Source organism: Maylandia zebra, linkage group LG4, assembly GCF_041146795.1.
Source record: "Maylandia zebra isolate NMK-2024a linkage group LG4, Mzebra_GT3a, whole genome shotgun sequence".
NCBI classification, from domain to species: Eukaryota; Metazoa; Chordata; class Actinopteri; order Cichliformes; family Cichlidae; genus Maylandia; species Maylandia zebra.
This window is the reverse complement of record NC_135170.1, coordinates 18,172,171-18,190,934: the sequence shown is the minus strand read 5'-3', so window position 1 is coordinate 18,190,934 and position 18,764 is coordinate 18,172,171.

Sequence of the window (18,764 nt, the reverse complement as noted above, 5' to 3'; positions counted from 1 at the left end):
TCAATATGAACTTCAGGCAACACACAGATGATTGTTCTATACTAAATTAGAGGTTCTGTAAGTTTTTGTTCAATACTAAAGTAAAGTACAGTAATCCAGGTAGGAAGTGATAAAGCAAGAATTACTTTTTACAGTCCCTTTTGCAGGAGTTTGAACAAAAATCATGCCCAGATTTTGTGCAGAAGCATGACAATAAAAAAAATCATATAACTCAGAGTTTCAGAAGAGATTCTTTAGGGTTGACATACAGTTGGGCACTTCTACCAGTAAATTATACCATAAACATCTTTGACTAAAACTGAGGAGCCTGATCTTCATCCACAGCACAGGATCTCTGCTTTTCAGTTTGACTGGCAACTGGATGTCATCAGTGAAGCAGTGGGAAGATAATTTATGCTTTCAAGAGGCAACATATACATAAAAAAAGGAATTGGGGACAGAAACTCTACAAGTTCTTGTAGTACAGTACTTTGAAGTTGAAGATTAAATCTTTGGAGCTGATCTGTCTTCTGACTAACAGGCAGACATATTACTCCCTTTTAAGTAACAATTATTTGCATATTCTTGAATATATTATGTTTTGAGCCATTCAAGGTGTTAGAGTGAATTGTTAAATGTTGTCATTTCTATGCTTGCCAACTCTGATGAAAGGAACTCCACTGTCCTTCCCCCCAGATTCTCGAGGTTCTGGGTGGGGGGCTGTAGTCTTTTATTACAGACACATCCTTGTGCTTTTTGATGTAACCTTCCTGTGATACATACAATGCCTTGTCTTAGAACCTGTCAGCGGTGTGTGTGGAGGCGTGGAAGAGATGACCCAAACGCTGGACTCACGGTGCAGAAATGAAGAGGATTTATTGGAGGGTGAATGAATAAAGCAGGAACGATGGAGTAGCTGGCTGAAAGACTGGAAGAATGGCTGACTGACTAACTGAACATACTGGCGGAGAGACACATTACCATCAGACGTACATCAATGACACGACAAAGAACTGGTGAAACCGAGGAACTAAATACACAGGTTGAATGATGACAATGATTGGAAACAGGCGAGTACAGGGCTGAACATAATCTGACTAATGACACAGGGGACAAGCTGACACGGGGAAAAGACAGGAAGTGAGAACATTAATGTGGCGAACTAAACTGAACATGAACAAACTGAAATCACTGGGTCAACGACCCAGGAACCCTGACAGAACCAAGTGGGCGTTGCTTTGCTATGATGTGTTTTGTGTGAACTGTCTCTCAATAAAAAGGCAGCGAGAGGAGGTCGTCGTCGGGGTCATTTTCGTGGTGGACACAGACGAGGCCTTCCTTGCGCAAATAATCTATCGACTGTCTTGTTTTCTTCATGATGAATAAGTCTCTAGAATTAGTGGGGCTTGTGGAAACACAGACCCAACACAAGGTATCAGCAGTAAATAGACAATCTGTTTTAAATGTAATGTATTGTTACAACTCTATTTTCAGTTGAGTAAATCTGTTATGTCTAGAACACACAGTCCCAGACTGACAGATGTCAGTGACTTTGGTTCTTAGCTAAGATCGTAACATGATGCTAAAGCAGTTCAAGTTCTAAAATTGGCAAGGCACCAAAACCTGCTGGTTTGTTTGAATTGATCATTATTTATTTCAGTCCAACTGTCTATAATTTTACTTGTTTTTATTTAGTCATTTATATTATTTTTGCTTAATGAAGCCAGTTGTTGTTGACAGCATGTTACCAGCATGACCATCCATCCATCCATCCTTTTTCTTCCGCTTATCTGGGGCCGGGCCGTGGGGGCAGCGGCCCAAGCAGAGAAGCCCAGACCTCACTCTCCCCAGCGACCTCCTCTAGCTTATCCGGGGGAACACTAAGGCGTTCCCAGGTCAGCCGAGAGATATAATCTCTCCAGCGTGTCCTGGGTCTATCCCGGGGCCTCTTCCTGGTGGGACAAGCCCGGAAAACCTCACCCAGGAGGCGCATGACCTCACTGGCAATAGCTTTCCTTTAAAAAGTTTTGTGATTAATTTCAACAGGAGCCCCAGAAGGGGCATTCATTGTGCCCTATTCATTGTGCCCTGCCTTATGGCTTCACATTCAGTTTAATTGATCATCTGTGTTAAAACTGTGTACACCCTACAACACTTGGGTGAGTGGTGAAATGTTTCTCCCACTAAAAACGCTACATCCAGATGAACAGAATCAACTTTTCTGGGATTTCTTTACCTGACTTCCCTCAGTATTGAAAGTGAGATACAATTTGAAAATGAAATATTCCTATTTAATTTATGCAGAACACAGACAGCAGAATATTATGTTGTTGGACTTTGAGTTATTTAGTGATGCAGGAAACACCTTCAGGATTACATAAAGGGCTTTTAATAGAATTTAGAGCTGAATCACTCGGCCTGCCCACCTACCTGAACAGAGGTAAACACTCATGCCATTACTAGAGATGGACCGATCCGATATTACGTATCGGTATCGGTCCGATACTGACCTAAATTACTGGATCGGATATCGGAGAAAAATAAAAAATGTAATCCGATCCATTAAATATCACGAAAGCACCTCACAAAACTTGCAACACGCCGTAACTCACCTCAGAACGTTAGCAGTCGGAGCAGTATGCATCACGTGATAGAGCGGCTGTGGCATGCGGGACCTGTCGGTGGTCTGGATAGCATTTGGAGCTTTGCTAGCAACCTGGCATTTCATCTCCGACAAAGTTATCCCGAGAGAAGTAAAGCAAGTGTGTAAGTCCATCTCTGAATGTTTGTAAAGCATTCCTGCGTTAAGCTTAACAAGCGACTGCCTCTCGCTCTCCGGCTGCTACTTCAATCGTGAAACTGCTTAACGATCAGCTGATCGGCTTTTCTGTCGCGAGTCCGTGTCTCTTGTTTGTTCTTGGCCCACTTTGCACCAGAAAGAGGAGACCAGTGGCTGAACAACAGCAGAACGTTTAAGCTTGATCAGCTGTTGTTAGAATTTATTTAATATTTCTTTCTACTCCAGGATCTTTTTCTACGTAGCTGACAGCTGGTAACTGTGCAGGGGCGGATCTAACAAAGTTTAGCCAGGGGGGCCGATAGGGCATTAACAGGGAAAAGGGGGCACAAAGACATACTTTTCTTTCTTATTCTCATTTAAAATGTCCAGCTTTTAATAAATAATTATCTGACACCCAAAGTTTTAATTTGATGTAAAATGAATAGAAGTCAATTACTGTATATAGTGACTATTAAGTCTAATATATATACCCTAGTAAGCTATAGTACTTTTTCCTTTGGGAAGGTACCATCTGTGCAGTCTGCAATTTTGTTGAAGAAAGATGTTGAATCTATTTAATATTTCTTGAAAAATAATTGATTTCTGTGCATTTTTTTCACACTTCATCAAATTAAGGTTGATTACGTCGATTAAGCATCATGAGGTGGAGTGTGAGGGGTGGTTCCCTATTTTTTATTTATTTATTTTTGTTGTTGCTGGGAGTTGGAACCCTATTAGTTAGGTTGCTTAATATTTACGCTAAGTACTCTTTAAAATACCAGAATAGTGAGGATGGTGTAGGTTTAAGTTTATTAGATTGATCAGTATTGCTGAACTATGAAATATTTTTTTTGTATACAGGTATAACAGAATAGCTTTAGTGTAGTTGTTGTTTTAAACTTGAGTATGAACTTGCAGACTTGCAAAATGCAGCAAGATATTTAAAAAACAGTTTTGTTGATTAAAAAACACTATATCGGATTCATATCGGTATCGGCAGATATCCAAATTTATGATATCGGTATCGGTATCGGACATAAAAAAGTGGTATCGTGCCATCTCTAGCCATTACAGTTCATGCCATGGAGTTTGACCTAATTCCAAACTCGTGTGGGCATGATTACGATCCATTGACTGATAAAATAGAGGAACAATTCTTTTGCATATTATAATAACAGCCCAAACTTCCCTTTGTGATGTTAATGCTATTTATTTATTTTATTTTATTTTTTTGCCAGATAAACCTAATTTCAGCTGCTACCTTATTCTGAAGGGGTCAAGACTGCAGGTACTGTAGTGCATATTTGATTTGGCAAAATTTTATGTTGGGTGCCTTTCCTGATGCAACCCCATTAAGTTTCTGTCTCCTCCCAAAATCGAACCATGTGAATGGTAAATGTGAATGGTTTACACATGGCGAATGTGTAAACCACAGCACCATGGAGCCACATTAGCTTTGCTTTATTCTGTACCATGGGGACAACTGTAACTGATCAGTACCCAGTAATTACTCAGTATTTGTGCAGCTCTGTTGGTGGTTTGAATAACTGTGGGGCGACGCACACAGTAATAAACAGCTGTGTCCTCAGGCTGCAGATTCTGCCCATTTATTGTCACGGTCTCACCAGACATGTCTCTGCTGTAGCTGAACTTGTTTTTAAAAGCATCATTTTGATAAAAGCTGCCACTACTTCCTCCCCACTGATGAAAAAGCCAATCCATTGGTTTTCCTTCACGCTGTCTGATCAAACCTGTTGCATAGCTGCCATCAGTCAAAGAATAACCAGAGACCCGACAGGTGATGGTAAAAGTCTGTCCAGGCTGAATAACCCTTGAGTCTGGTTGAATGAGATCAATACTGTACACACCTGTGGAAACAGAAATAAACATTATCTTGGTAATTTGACTTTTTAGCATTTATATTATATTCAGTAGGGCAAATTCAGTAAATCCCTTACAGTGTACAACAGCCAGCAGTATCAGTGTTAACATGATCATTATTATCAAAGCTGAGTGACATGTGCTGTGTCTGTCTTCTCACTGACACACAGCCACACACTTCCTTTTAATAAACCCTTATTTGCATATTGCTGCAGAAATTTTACTTGAATTAAAGCATATTTATAGCCTGTGTCCTGTAAAGTGAAAGTGAATTATTATGATGATGATGAGAGCTTGAATGTGTTCATTAAGCTCCTCCTTTCTAGAATTTGTTAGTCATTTGTTGTTTGTTAGTTAGAGTGTGTTGTCAGCCCTTTTATATCATCTAATCTATGCTGTCATTTTAATGAAATGTCATGGATAAGGAGGTGCACAGTAAAAGGAAGCTCTGTTATTGTTCTTTTAACTTACCAAAAGGAGCCAGGCACCGTAATAACCAGCAGTTCCTGCTGCAGTCTTCTTTCATTGTTTCATCTCATAATGACAGAGGTGAGAGAGACTTGTTATTTCATGCCCTCTAGTGTTCAGCATTATTTTACAGCACAATTCCCCCACTCCAAATGATTATTTTATGTCCCTAAATATACACATGTAGTATTTCTGCCATTTACACCCAGACAGTAATTTTATCATCATTTAAAGAAGTTGAAATGGCTCCAGTGTTTCTTGATTTTTTAATTTTTTTGCAAAGACAATGGGGCAGAAATATATGTACTATTGCTAAATGTTCTAATCACTAATTATTATTAAATGATTGGATTGCTGTTTTAACAAAGATTAAATAAATATGAAACATTTAGAACAAAGAGTCTTTAAAACAACTAATATGAAATGGATTCTAACCATCGGTGTCACAGTGACATCTGCAGTGTTTTTTATGTACAGCTGTGTGGCTTCCTATATCACTGTGGCTTCCGAGCACAATAATAAACTGCAGAGTCTTCAGCAATGAGGCGGTTCATTTGCAGATACACTTGATCCACATTGTTGTCTCTAGAAATAGTGAAGCGATTCTGGACAGATGTGGAGTAAACTTTAGTGCTTCCACTTGGAGCAGAAATGTGAGCAACCCACTCCAGTCCTTTTCCTTCAGTCTGTCTGATCCAGCTGATATCAGCATTATCATCTGATATTCCTGCATATGTACAGGTGAGTTTGTGAGAATCTTCAGGTCGTTTTACCACTGGTTCAGACTCAGTGAGTGTCTGACTGCAAACACCTGGAAAAAAAAGAAGGAGACTGATCAGAAAGAAGCCAAACATAATCCTAAGTATGAATATAGAAAAGTGCAGAACTGTGTTATTCACCTGGAATCACTGCTAGCAGAATGAGCATTATACGTTGAGTTAAAGTCATACTGAAAAGTTGTTTGTCTGTGTTGTCTGTCTGGTTTGTCTTCACTTTCCCATTCAATAAGTAAAGCTGGCTGAGCCAGTATTTGCATTAACTCCTCCTTAAAGTGTTAAAATAAATCATTCATACAATTGTGTTACAGAAACTCTGCTCAACCTGTATTCACAAAACCTAGTTGAAGAAAAGCTCAACTGGACAATGACAACTATAACAATGTCAAACCCTATTACGCTATTGATCAAACATTATGATATAATTAATAAACAGCAAAAACTAACAAGAAAATACGGTGAAACTAATGGCTATTCATAGTTTTATTAATCTGTTTTTTGTTGTTGTTGTCGTTTATTCAACCACAGGTCAGGAAGCAAGAAGTTTATTACCAAACTTTGGTCTCATTATAGGAGTTGGTATGTAGGATAAACACAGGGGCAAAAACATTTACAAAAATCAGTAGTTGCTTTGCAAAATTTCCTACCAGTTAGTATGTCAACAATATCTGCAGTGTTTTGTGTACAGCTCTGTGCCTTCCTGTCTCACTGTGGCGTTCGAGCACAGTAATACACTGCGGAGTCTTCAGTTGTCAAGCTGCTCATGTGCAGATACACTTGATCCACATTGTTGTCTCTGGAAATGGTGAAGCGATTCTGGACAGATGTGGAATAACGTTTGGTGCTCCCACTTGGACCAGAAATGTAGGCAACCCACTCCAGCCCTTTTCCTTCAGCCTGTCTGATCCAGCTCATATCAGAACTATCTGATATTCCTGCATATGTACAGGTCAGCTTGTGAGATTCTCCAGGCCGTTTTACCACTGGTTCAGACTCGGTAAGAGTCTGACTACAAACAGCTAGAAGAAAATAAATATGATCAGAAATGAGCCAAAAAATAAAACTAAGCATGAATACAGAAGAGTGCAAAACTGTGGTGGTTACCAGGTATCACTAATAGCAGGACAAGCATTATACATGTAGATGAAATCCTATTGAAAAGTTGTTGTTTTTGTCTGTATGGTTTAGTCATCTGCACTTTGTTGTGAATTAAATACAGATGGAAGGATCAATATTTGCATTGGCTCCACCTTAAAGCATCAAAATAAATAATGTATTAAAATGTATTTAAATTGCAGGAGGAGGTTAGACTTACTTGCTGAGACTGTGGTTTTACTGATTATAAATATAATTTTAAAGTACATGCATAATACTTATAGTGTTTGTTTGGTAAGCAACACAATGTCGATTGAAATGAGTGACTTGATGATGCAGTGCCTGATTCCAAGGATACATTTGTAAAAATGAAGCAAAATTGAACACTACAAGCATTTAGTAATACTATGACTTTTTCCCCTGATTATCTAAAGGCCTGGATTCTTCAATGCTTTTTAACATTTTCTTATTTAAATTATAATTGCATGTCATACAAACCAAATAAACTAGTTCTTCAAAGATTGGTGACATCTTATTTTGCTAGTTTGATTAGCAATCAAAAACATTCCAAAGTTGACCATCAGAAAACTTCTTAATCCTCCTTAATATGCTTTCCCTCCCTTGGCTTCTGATGACTGTGAAAAGGTTTTAGATTTCTTCACTGACGAGATCAACAGTATCAAGTCACAGTTCAAATCTGTACAATTTCAACCACCCCAAGTCTCTCAAACAGTTCTGTTGTCTGAGTTTAAATTAACTTCTTCAACAGATCTTTTGGATGTAGTCTCATACGTGTACACTTCACCCTGCCCAACAGAGATCCCTCCTAAATTCATTAAAGAGGCTCACCCTGCCATCTCCCCCTGCTTCTCTCTATTGTCAATCCTTCCTATTGATCTGGGTACATTCCAGATTACTTTAAAAAGCCAGTATTTTTCCTCTACTGGAAAAAAAAAACCCTTAGATCCCTCTGTTTGAAATAATTATAGACCAGTTTCCAAACTCCCCTTTATTTCCAAAATCCTTGAGAAAGCTGTTGCTCGTCAGCTTCTTCAGCTTGTTGACGGAAATAACAACGTCAATAAATTCCAGTCTGCTTACAGACTAAACCACAGCACTGAAACAGCTTTATTAAAAATTACTAATGATATTCTTATATCCTGCCCTAATAGTTATCACTGCTGGGATTCCATTCTGGATTGGGGTTAATCTGGGTTAATCTGGGCTGTAATCTGAGGTGCTGTTAATTTGCAATTTCTGAGGCTGGTGACAGCAACAGAGGTGACTCTTGGTGGTCCTTTCCTGGGGTGGTCCTCATGTGAGCCAGTTTCATTGTAATACTTTTGGTTTTTGAAACTGCACACACAAATTACAATTTTCTAGAATGACTGAGCTGCAGCTCTTAAAGTAATGATGGACTCTACTTAGCTGATTGGTTCTTGCCATAATATGAATTCTAACAGTTGCCAAATAGGGCTGTCAAGGGTATAAGACATATTTAGAGTCATTATCATTTTTTTATTTGCTACATAATTCCATATATCTTGCTTCCAATATTTGAACGTAGTAAAAATAATGAAAAAAATCATTAAATCAGAAGGTGTGTCCAAACTTTTGACTGGTAGTTTATGCAAATTAGATTTCCCTAAGTCTTCTCTTTTGTGTGTAGACCACATAAACAGACAATGTCTTTATTAAAAATATATCAATAAATAATAGAATAAAGAAACAATAAGGAAAGTTTTTATCTCCCACAGAGAAAAAGTTTATTACAGAGACTACTAATGATCACATTTTTATCACTGTTATATTCCCATTTACTCAGTGTTTGTCCAGGTCTGTTAGTGGTTTTCATCACTGTGGAGCGACGCACACAGTAATAAACAGCTGTGTCCTCCATCTGCAGATTCTGTCCTGTTATTGTCACTGTTCTGGCAGAAGTGTCTCTGCTGTAGCTGAACTTGTTCTTTAAAGCATCATTTTTATAAAAATCTCCTCCACCCCACTGATGAAAAATCCAGTCCATTGGTTTTCTTTCGCGTTGCCTGACCCATCCTGTTGCATAGCTGTTATCAGTCAAAGAATAACCAGAGACCTGACAGGTGATGGTTAAAGTCTGTCCAGGCTGCACAATACTTGAATCTGGTTGGAGGAGATCAATACTGTACACACCTGTGGAGACAGAAATCAAAACGATCTTTGTTATTGATCTGAATTTTTTGCATTGCTATTATATTTATTAAGGTGAATCCATTAAAAACTCCTTACAGTGTCCAGCAGCCAGCAGCAGCATCGGCGTTAACAACACCATCATGACTACACCTGAATGATGTACACTTGTACACTGACACACAGCTACACACTCCTTTAAAAAAAAAAGCCCCCCCCCCAAAAAAACAACCTTATTTGCATATTGTTACACACATTTTCTTTAAATGACAGCATATAAAGACTGTGTCCCTTAAAGTGACAGTGAATTATTATTGTGATGATGATGTCAATGAAAGAGTTTGTATGTCCATCAACCTTCTCCTCTCTGAATTTGTGAGTTATTTGTTGTTTGTTAGTAGTGATTGTGTTACAATATGTATTTTATTTTCATTTTAATGAAATGTCACAAATAAGGAGGTGCCCATTAAAAGGACTCTGCTATTATTCTGTTATCACAGTATTAACTTGCTATTAGTTTGTTTATTTTGATTCTAAACAAACTAATAATTAAAATAGTTATTATCATAATATTCAATTCAACTGGGGACTTTAAATTGAACTGTGTGGATCCATTATATGGCTTCTGAGTCTAAGCATATAACTTATTAAAATCAAACTAGATTGGAAGAGACAATATTGAAAACTGTCCAACACAGTTTAACAGAGACTCACATTACTTTAAATACTGAATCATTTGATAAGAACTGAGTAATACTTACAGATATCCTGCCAATATTTCCATATTTAAATTGTAATGATAAATTAACTCTTTAATATACTGATATTTTTTTAATAATAAGGTTTTTGTAGTATCTCTGTATTCAGTATTAGTCTAAGTTCAGGTTTCAAGAACCTGTTGATGCAGTGCCAAAAAAGAAGTCCTGGTTTCTAACCAACTCGCTGACTTTTCGCGTTTATGTGTTTCCCTCATGCCTACATGTGTTATCTCTGGGTACTCCCGCTTCCTTCTGCACCCTAAAGACATGAAAGAGTTACATCAATGTGTAATTCTAAACTGGCCATTCAGAATTAGATATAATTGTCTGTCTTTCTGTATTATTCCTGTGATTGACTGGTAAACTGTAATGAGTGAACAGTATACCTGCCTTTGGCTTTTACAGCTGTTTACTATTTGCTACTACCAATTTAGTTAGATATTTATTTCATATTTTTTTGTAGTTATCAATTTATTTATATTTATGAGGACTGACAATAGGCAAAACATAATTAATTTTTCAAAACAATGCTGCAGTTGTTATTTTTTAAGTGTTAATTTAATATCTAGGAACTTAAATTTAAAACATTTCAGATTGTTATTTTTCATGTACAGTTTTTGTCTGTCATTATTTATCTTCTAAGCTTGACATGGTTCAGTGCTTCTCACACACACAGTTTTTGCATGGCCTTTCAGTCTCTTATTTCACTGTGGCTCTTTTGCACAGTAATAAACTGCAGAATCTTCCTGTTTGAGGCTGTTCACCACTAAATTCACACGATTTTGGGAAGTGTCTTTGGTGATGGAAAACTGGCCTTGGAGACTTTGGGCAAATATTGTGCCAGTCCCACCATCAATGCGTCCGATCCACTCCAGTCCTTTCCCAGGTTTTTGACGAATCCAGTGTAGATAAGCCAGAGAGAGTCCTTGAACTCTACAGGACAGAGTGACTGATTGTTCTGGTCTGCTGACCACTGGCTCTGATGAGGTGAGAGACTGACAGCGAGCAGCTAAAAGAGATAAAGAGTTTAGAGGGAATGAGCTAAAATCCAAATTATAATAATATTCTTTTCCTATATTGATACAGACTTCACTCACCTGAAATAAAAGTCAAAAGGAGCAGACTCTGTAAAATGGCCATGGTCATAACCTGGTTCAGACTTCAACTGTAAATGGTGACGTGATTGAGAGATATTTATGCTGTGTAGGCAGAGTGGGTGGGGATTTTTGGTCAGGTTGAATTTGCCTGTTTGTGTAACTGAAATGCAGTTGAAGTTATGTAAGCTATCACATTAATGAAACGTCACAGACAAGAAGGTCAAATAATGCTTTGTTACTGGTGTACTGTTTTTTTTTTTTTTTTGGTTTTTTTTACCAAAAAGTTTAAGGCAGGCACCAGCTCCTTCAGTCTTTTCATACAGTCTCATGCAGTGTGACAAACAAAACAAAACAAAATCATGATTACACAGTCAGTGCCAATATACCTGTTGAAAACCTGTTTCATTGCTTCTCTGCATACTGGCAGATGTGAGAAACTTGTCATTGTATGCCCTCTAGTGTTCCACATTATTTTACGGTGCAATCTCCATGTGTAGTGTTTTGATTATTTATGCCCAGACAATGACTTCAATGAAGACACATCTTTTTAACCCATGCAATTTATTTTATTGGGTACTTAATTAATAATTAAAAGACAACGTTTTATAAAACACTTAAAAACTTAAACAGTGTGTTTAAGTATGTTCAAGTAATATCAATATCACTTTTTGTGTGACTTTGTGAATTTGAAGGTTAGCATCATATATGTGTTTCATATTTTATTCCACACACAGTTAGGTATTGTGAGTAAGTCGATGTAGACTGGAGCTCCCAGGCACCTTGAGACGTTAGGCGGATAGTATGACCCTTCTCCTTATCCCTTGAGCATTTTTTGGCCTTCAGACAACAATTCTCATTGCTACACTGCCAGACAGGACAGGCAAAGAAAAAATTAAAATAAATAAAGGGATCAAGAGTAATTTGAAGTGTGTTAAAAAGGCCAACACAGTTCTGGAAAATATTTTTTGATTGGATGAAACCAAGATCAACTTCTACCAGAGTCATGGTAATGGATTGGATTTATATAGCGCTTTTCAAGGCACCCAAAGCGCTTTACAATGCCACTATTCATTCACTCTCACATTCACACACTGGTGGAGGTAAGCTACAGTTGTAGCCACAGCTGCCCTGGGGCAGACTGACAGAAGCGAGGCTGCCATATCGCGCCATCGGCCCCTCTGGCCAACACCAGCAGGCAAGTAGGGTAAAGTGTCTTGCCCAAGGACACAACGACCAGGACAGGTTGAACCAGGGCTCGAACCGTCGACCTTCCGGTTACAGATGCGATTCCCAAACCCCTGAGCCACGGTCACCCGTGGTAAGAAAAAAGTATGGAGAAGACATGGAGCAGTTCATGAGTCAAAGCATAACACATCATCTGTAAAACACTGTGTGATGGGATGGATGGGAGGATGCATTTCACTTGTTGAAGACTAAGCTTTGGGCAGAAAGGCACACAAACAAACAGCAACTGAAAGCCAGCATCTGGTGATGTCCATGAGCCACAGACCTCAGGCTGTGTCACTGCCAGCAAAGTGTTTTTAACCAAGTTTTAGAAATGAACATTTTATTTGCAGTAATTTTATTTGTCTGATTACTTTTGAGCCCCTGAAATAAAGGGATTGTGTTAAAAATGCTTTAGTTCCTCACAGTTTTATGCAATCTTTTTGTTCAGCCGTCTGAATTAAAGCTGAAAGTCTGCACTTCAACTGCATCTGAGTTGTTTTATTTAAGATTCATTATGCTAATGTACAGAACCAAAATTGGGAAAAAAACATTGTCTCTGTCCAAATCTTTTGGACTTGCACACAAAGTTAGCTCTGTAGTTTTACACATGTTCTCATCTCAAAGTGTAACAAATTACGCCATGTGACAAATTGTCAGTATGTTACGCTTTTGGCCACCCAACATGTCTCTATGTTATTTGTTTGGAAATGTAAGGAAACATGAGAACCATCTGGAATGAATCTACACATGTACATTTCTTTTACTTTCTCATCATTAATCGCATTGGAAGAGACTATCTAATAGACAAACTTCAACCACATTCTTTCTTTGGCTCTCGGAGGAGGCGGACGCACTTTTTCTCCTCTCCCTTATCTTCCCTGCTAGTTCTTATGTCCTTTTCTAGTCTCGTGTCTTTTTTGTATTACTTTTCCTGGAACACTCTCTCACAGTCTGTGTCTAAAACCTAAAAGAGAATTGGGAGATTGAGAGACCAGTGTCGGAGTGTTAAAGAACAGCTTGAAATTCTCATGAGTTGTTGCAAAAGAAAAATCACCATCATAATCCGGCTACCCCTTCGGCGCCAGCTGTGGGCTCAAGGCTGGAGCCGAACAAAAACTCCCTGATAACGACTGTGTTGAGTCTGTTCCTTCCCATTATCACCCTCCCTATCCAACGCCACCTCCAACGCTTACCTCCCCCATGATGTGGACATCGGGTCAGCTGGAGGCGCAGTCGAAGATTGAAGCGGTCCCAGATCAGATGTACAGACTGGAACACTTTCCCATGTTGCTTGTCTGTGTTTATTGTGTTATGGTGTGTTGATACCTGTGCATTCCTGTATTATCCTTTTGTGTTGCACATTTCGATGTTTTTTTCCTTGCTACCTGGCCTGACCTGTCTCCCCAATGTGACGTTTGTGTATTGTATGTACGGTCGGCAAGGTCTGTCATCTCGGTTGTGGGCAAAAGACCTGCAACTGACAAATAAAGGCTATCTCATCTCATCTCATGATAGATTGAAGCAATAAATTAATGAAATATTAGAAAAATTGAATTTGAAAATTGTGTGTGTTTTTCTGTTTTTTTTTTTTTTTTTAATGAATTCATGGATGAGTATGGGGGATTGTTCACACAGTCCACTATATAAAGTAAGCAATCCACTCCTTTACCAGGGGTCCGTTCTTCGTACCTCGCTAAGTAAGTTAGCTGGATTTGATTGTTGACGATTTCGCGTGATCTTGGATCGTTCGGTTCTCCAAAGCTCATCCGGGACTTGCTGTCATAGCAACAGATCCGTAAGCGTAAACCTGCTCGGGAGCAGGCTTACGTTATGTAAACAAGATTAGATCGCGGGAACTCAGGTATGTCCGCTTCATTTATACGGAAGCAACAGCGATATTTTACCACTGTTTTTCCATAAATAAATGTTATCAGTGTAACTAAAGATAATGCAGTACTTGATCCTTTTATTGATTCCATACAGATACATACAGGTCATTTCCTAAAAAAAGGGAAATGTACCATTAATCATTCTATTTCATGTATTTGATTATTTCAGATGTAATTCATATTTTAGAGTAGTAATAGTAAATTACTTCATGTAAGCAAGATGAGAGACCACGGCTATAAAAGCGAAGGTGGATTTGGGAAGTCTGTCGCAGCCATGTCCTGTCCGTATACGGGAGCCACCCATTGCGGAAGGTGCAAGATTGATAAGGAGAGTTCTCAGAATTCAGCGTATATTGCGGGATAGACAGGATCCTTTAGCTCAGCGCGACAGTGTGCTCATAGAGAGATATCGATTTTCCCGTGAGGGTATTATTCACTTAACCAACTTGTTGATGAGGGGGTGCAGGACCACCATCTGTCTTTTTTGCTCTGCCCTTTTCTTGGTTGCTGTTATAAACAAACAAACAGATTATTTCAGGGTCTCTTTTCAAGAGACTAAAAGCAATATAAGTGATAAATATTACCATTCTGTAGAATATTCTTATATTTCACTTTTACTTGTTCCCATTTTCTAGTGGGTCCTGTTGTGGCTCTAATGTGAAAGAGGATATAATGTAATATGATATAATATGATATAATATAATATAATATAATATAATATAATATAATATAATATAATATGGTGTAATATAATAAATTTACCCTACCGCCTACTGGTGTTGGCCAGAGGGGCCGATGGCGCGATATGGCAGCCTGGCTTCTGTCAGTCTGCCCCAGGGCAGCTGTGGCTACAACCGTAGCTTGCCTCCACCAGTGTGTGAATGTGAGAGTGAATGAATAGTGGTATTGTAAAGCGCTTTGGGTGCCTTGAAAAGCGATATATAGATCCAATCCATTATTATTATTATTATTAAATTACTTACGAGTTTAATTTGTCAGCAACTTTCTGCCAGCCCTCTCTCCTTGCTTTTGCAGCCTTTGCAGTGTTCCCTTGCGTTTTAATTAGACTCTGAAACTCCTGAAATCCCTCAATCGAGTTCTTGCTCTGCTGCCGAAAAATACTGAGCACGCTCCTTTGACATTTTCGCCGACCAATCAAAGGGTTGCCAATCAATGTTTCTACTATCGATGCGTAGCCCCTGTTAAGCCACCCAGTGATCTCACATTACTTCATCCAGCTGTACTAATCGTCAACAACAGGTGTGTTCGGAGAACCGGAATAGCGAGCTCAGAGTTAGCGCGATGATTTGATCTTGGATGTGTCATTTGATCTTGGATGTAGTAAGCGAGGTACGAAGAACGGACCCCAGGAGCCTGTCTGCAGTGTTGGGAAGGTAACTTTTAAAATGTATTCCACTACAGATTACAGATTACAGATTACATGCCCCAAAATGTATTTTGAAACGTATTCCGTTACGTTACTCAATGAGAGTAACGTATTCTGAATACTTTGGATTACTTAATATATTATCATGCTTTTTACAACTACATGAGTACTGAAACTACTCGCCATACCAATACCAACTAGATTTTAAAATCTTAATATAAAATGAGTAACAGCAGGGTGGACATTAGGTAAGGCTGCACTTTTTGCAGCGATCTCGTATAGAAAACTATTTTGCGTGTATATAAAACAGGTAAAAAGGCGTAAAACCGTAAAGGGACCTCTGGCTAATAGGTCGGGTTCAGTGTCGGGCTCTTAGCCGAAAACTAGCGTTACTTTGTTGTCTGGGTCAACTTGGCTAGCGAGAGACAGAGAGAGGCGTTGAAAGGCTGCTCAAACGGAGCTTATTGTTTCGGAGGAACACAGGAACACAGGAACACAGTGCACAGTCGAGTCTTAATAGCTTACTTAGAACTGGGCTCGTCAGGCACTCTTCTTGGCTGCAGTGGTTATTATTATATTTACATGCTTCCAGCTCCCGTTTCTGCTCGGTGACAACTCGTAGTTTCCCAGTCCCCTTTTTCTCCCTCCCTCGCTCACAGACACATAATGGGTATGGCGGTCCATTCTCCCTGCAGCACGGACTACACTGCCCATGAGGCTACATTCTTTAGGACTATGCCTGTAACACTCTGCCTATTGCCTTCATATTAAATCATTTTGGTGAATAAATTTTAAAAATATTTCGTCACGTCATTATGGAGTTCGCAAGTAGAGGTGACATGGGCCGCGAGATTGAGACAGAGGCATTAGAGCCTCTTGTTTGGGTTTCCACTGGTGTGGAATTACCAAAAAATAGGGCAAAGCCTAATATGAAAAATATGTAATCCATTTATTTCAACAAAGTAACTGTATTCTGAATACCACCCTTTTAAACGGTAACTGTAATGGAATATAGTTACTCATAATTTGTATTTTAAATACGTAACGGCGGTACATGTATTCTGTTACTCCCCAACACTTCCTGCCTGTGTCAGGGTGTGGTGAAGGAAGACCCAAGTTTGCAGATGCAGAGGCAGCAGGAGGTAAAACTAAAGGCAAGCAAACAGGATACTAATTACAAACTACAAGGGCATGACTGGGCATATGAACACAGGAGCATGAATGTACACTGTGACAAGAAACAAGCGAAGATGGACACAACAGGACAGTGATTAGAAGTGGAGAAACATGGGAACACAGCGGGAGCAAAGTAGACATAAGGAGACATGGGGTGCAAAGCTGAACACAAAGCACATCAGACAATAACTATCTAAATAACACAGGAAATCAAAACAAGTGAGACATAAACAGAATTACACAGAGAGAGTCAGAGACAGACAGAGACATGACTCGGGAAACAGACAGACAAATAAACATGGAGACAAGACTGGCTTCAAAGGGAGGCACAAATAACTAACACAGGGGATGCTGCAGAGGACACACAGAGGCAAGACCAAGACAAACATGAAGGGAAACACAGAACATGAACAAGTAACTAGGAACTAGTAACTAAGAACTAGAACAATACCAAACAAAAAATGTTCAAGATGAAAAAGAAATATTTGTAAATCATACTTATTAACAACAATAATAACAAAATATTAGTAATGCATAACTATGAAAATCCAGGAAAACATTTCATATTAAGGGTTTAAGGTCAGTTAAAAACTGATATAAAGTGGATTCTAACCATCAGTCACACTCACAAAGTGTCACAAAGTGACATCTGCAGTGTTTTGTGTGCAGATCTGTGGCTTCCTGTAACACTGTGGCTTTCGAGCACAATAATAAACTGCTGAGTCTTCAGTTGTCAAGCTGCTCATGTGCAGATACACTTGATCCACATTGTTGTCTCTGGAAATGGTGAAGCGATTCTGGACAGATGTGGAATAATATTTCTTGCTTCCACTTGGAGCAGAAATGTGAGCAACCCACTCCAGCCCTTTTCCTTCAGCCTGTCTGATCCAGCTGATATCAGCATCACCATCTGATATTCCTGCATACGTGCAGGTCAGTTTGTGAGAATCTCCAGGCCGTTTTACCACTGGTTCAGACTCAGTGAGCGTCTGACTGCAAACACCTGGAAAAAAAAAGGTGTAATGAGAAACAAGCCACACATGAACCGAAGTATAAATACAGAAGAATGCAGATCTGTGTTATTCACCGGGAATGACTGACAGCAAAATAAATGTTATACTTGTAGTTAAAGTCATATTGAAAGCTTTTGTCTGTGTAGTTTGGCTGTCATCACTTTGCTGAGAAATTAATAAAGGCATGGAGATCAATATTTGCATAGACTCCTCCTCACAGTGCTAAAACAAATAAAAGAGTCAAGACTGAAGAACTTTATTGTCATTATGCGAGTGAAATAACTAATTTACAGTTACAATAACCTTGTAATAAAAAGCAGTTTATCAGCTGAATTGATTTTTTATTAAATCTGTTGTTTTTGATTATAAACAAAAATAATAATTAAAGGAATCTTTTCTATAAAATTTCATTAACTGAGGAGGTAGAATTTGGACAAAATGAATGGCGAAGGACAAACCAATTATTAGAAGTCTGATACAGCTTATAAATATAAACAGAACAGGAAGCAGTCAATATTGAATACTATCCAACATAATTTATAAGAGGCTTGCATCATGTATCATGTAAAGGTTTCCATATTTAAATTGCAATAATGAATAAATAAATCAACAGATATATTTATTTTTCAATAAACTTTTAGTTGTGTATATAAATTCAATATTGGTTTATCTAAGTTCACTTTCAGGTTGTAAGAAAACCATGCTGGTGCACAGCGTTACTGAAAGTAGTCCTAGTTTCGAATACACTGGCCAGCTGGGCCCTTTCTGTGTTGTACTCCAGCTTCCTCCTGCAGCCTAAAAACATGCATGGGTTACATTCATTTGTAATTCTAAATTGGCCATTGGTGTGAATTACAGTCTGTCTTTCTGTGTTATTCCTGTGATTGTATACTGTACACCAGCGGTCCCCAACCTTTTTTGCGCCACGGACCGGTTTATGCCCGACAATATTTTCATGGACCGGCCTTTAAGGTGTCGCGGATAAATACAACAATATAAAACTAGTACCGGTACCGAAAAAAAGAAGATTTATTCGTAACCAGTGTTGGGGAGTAACGGAATACATGTAC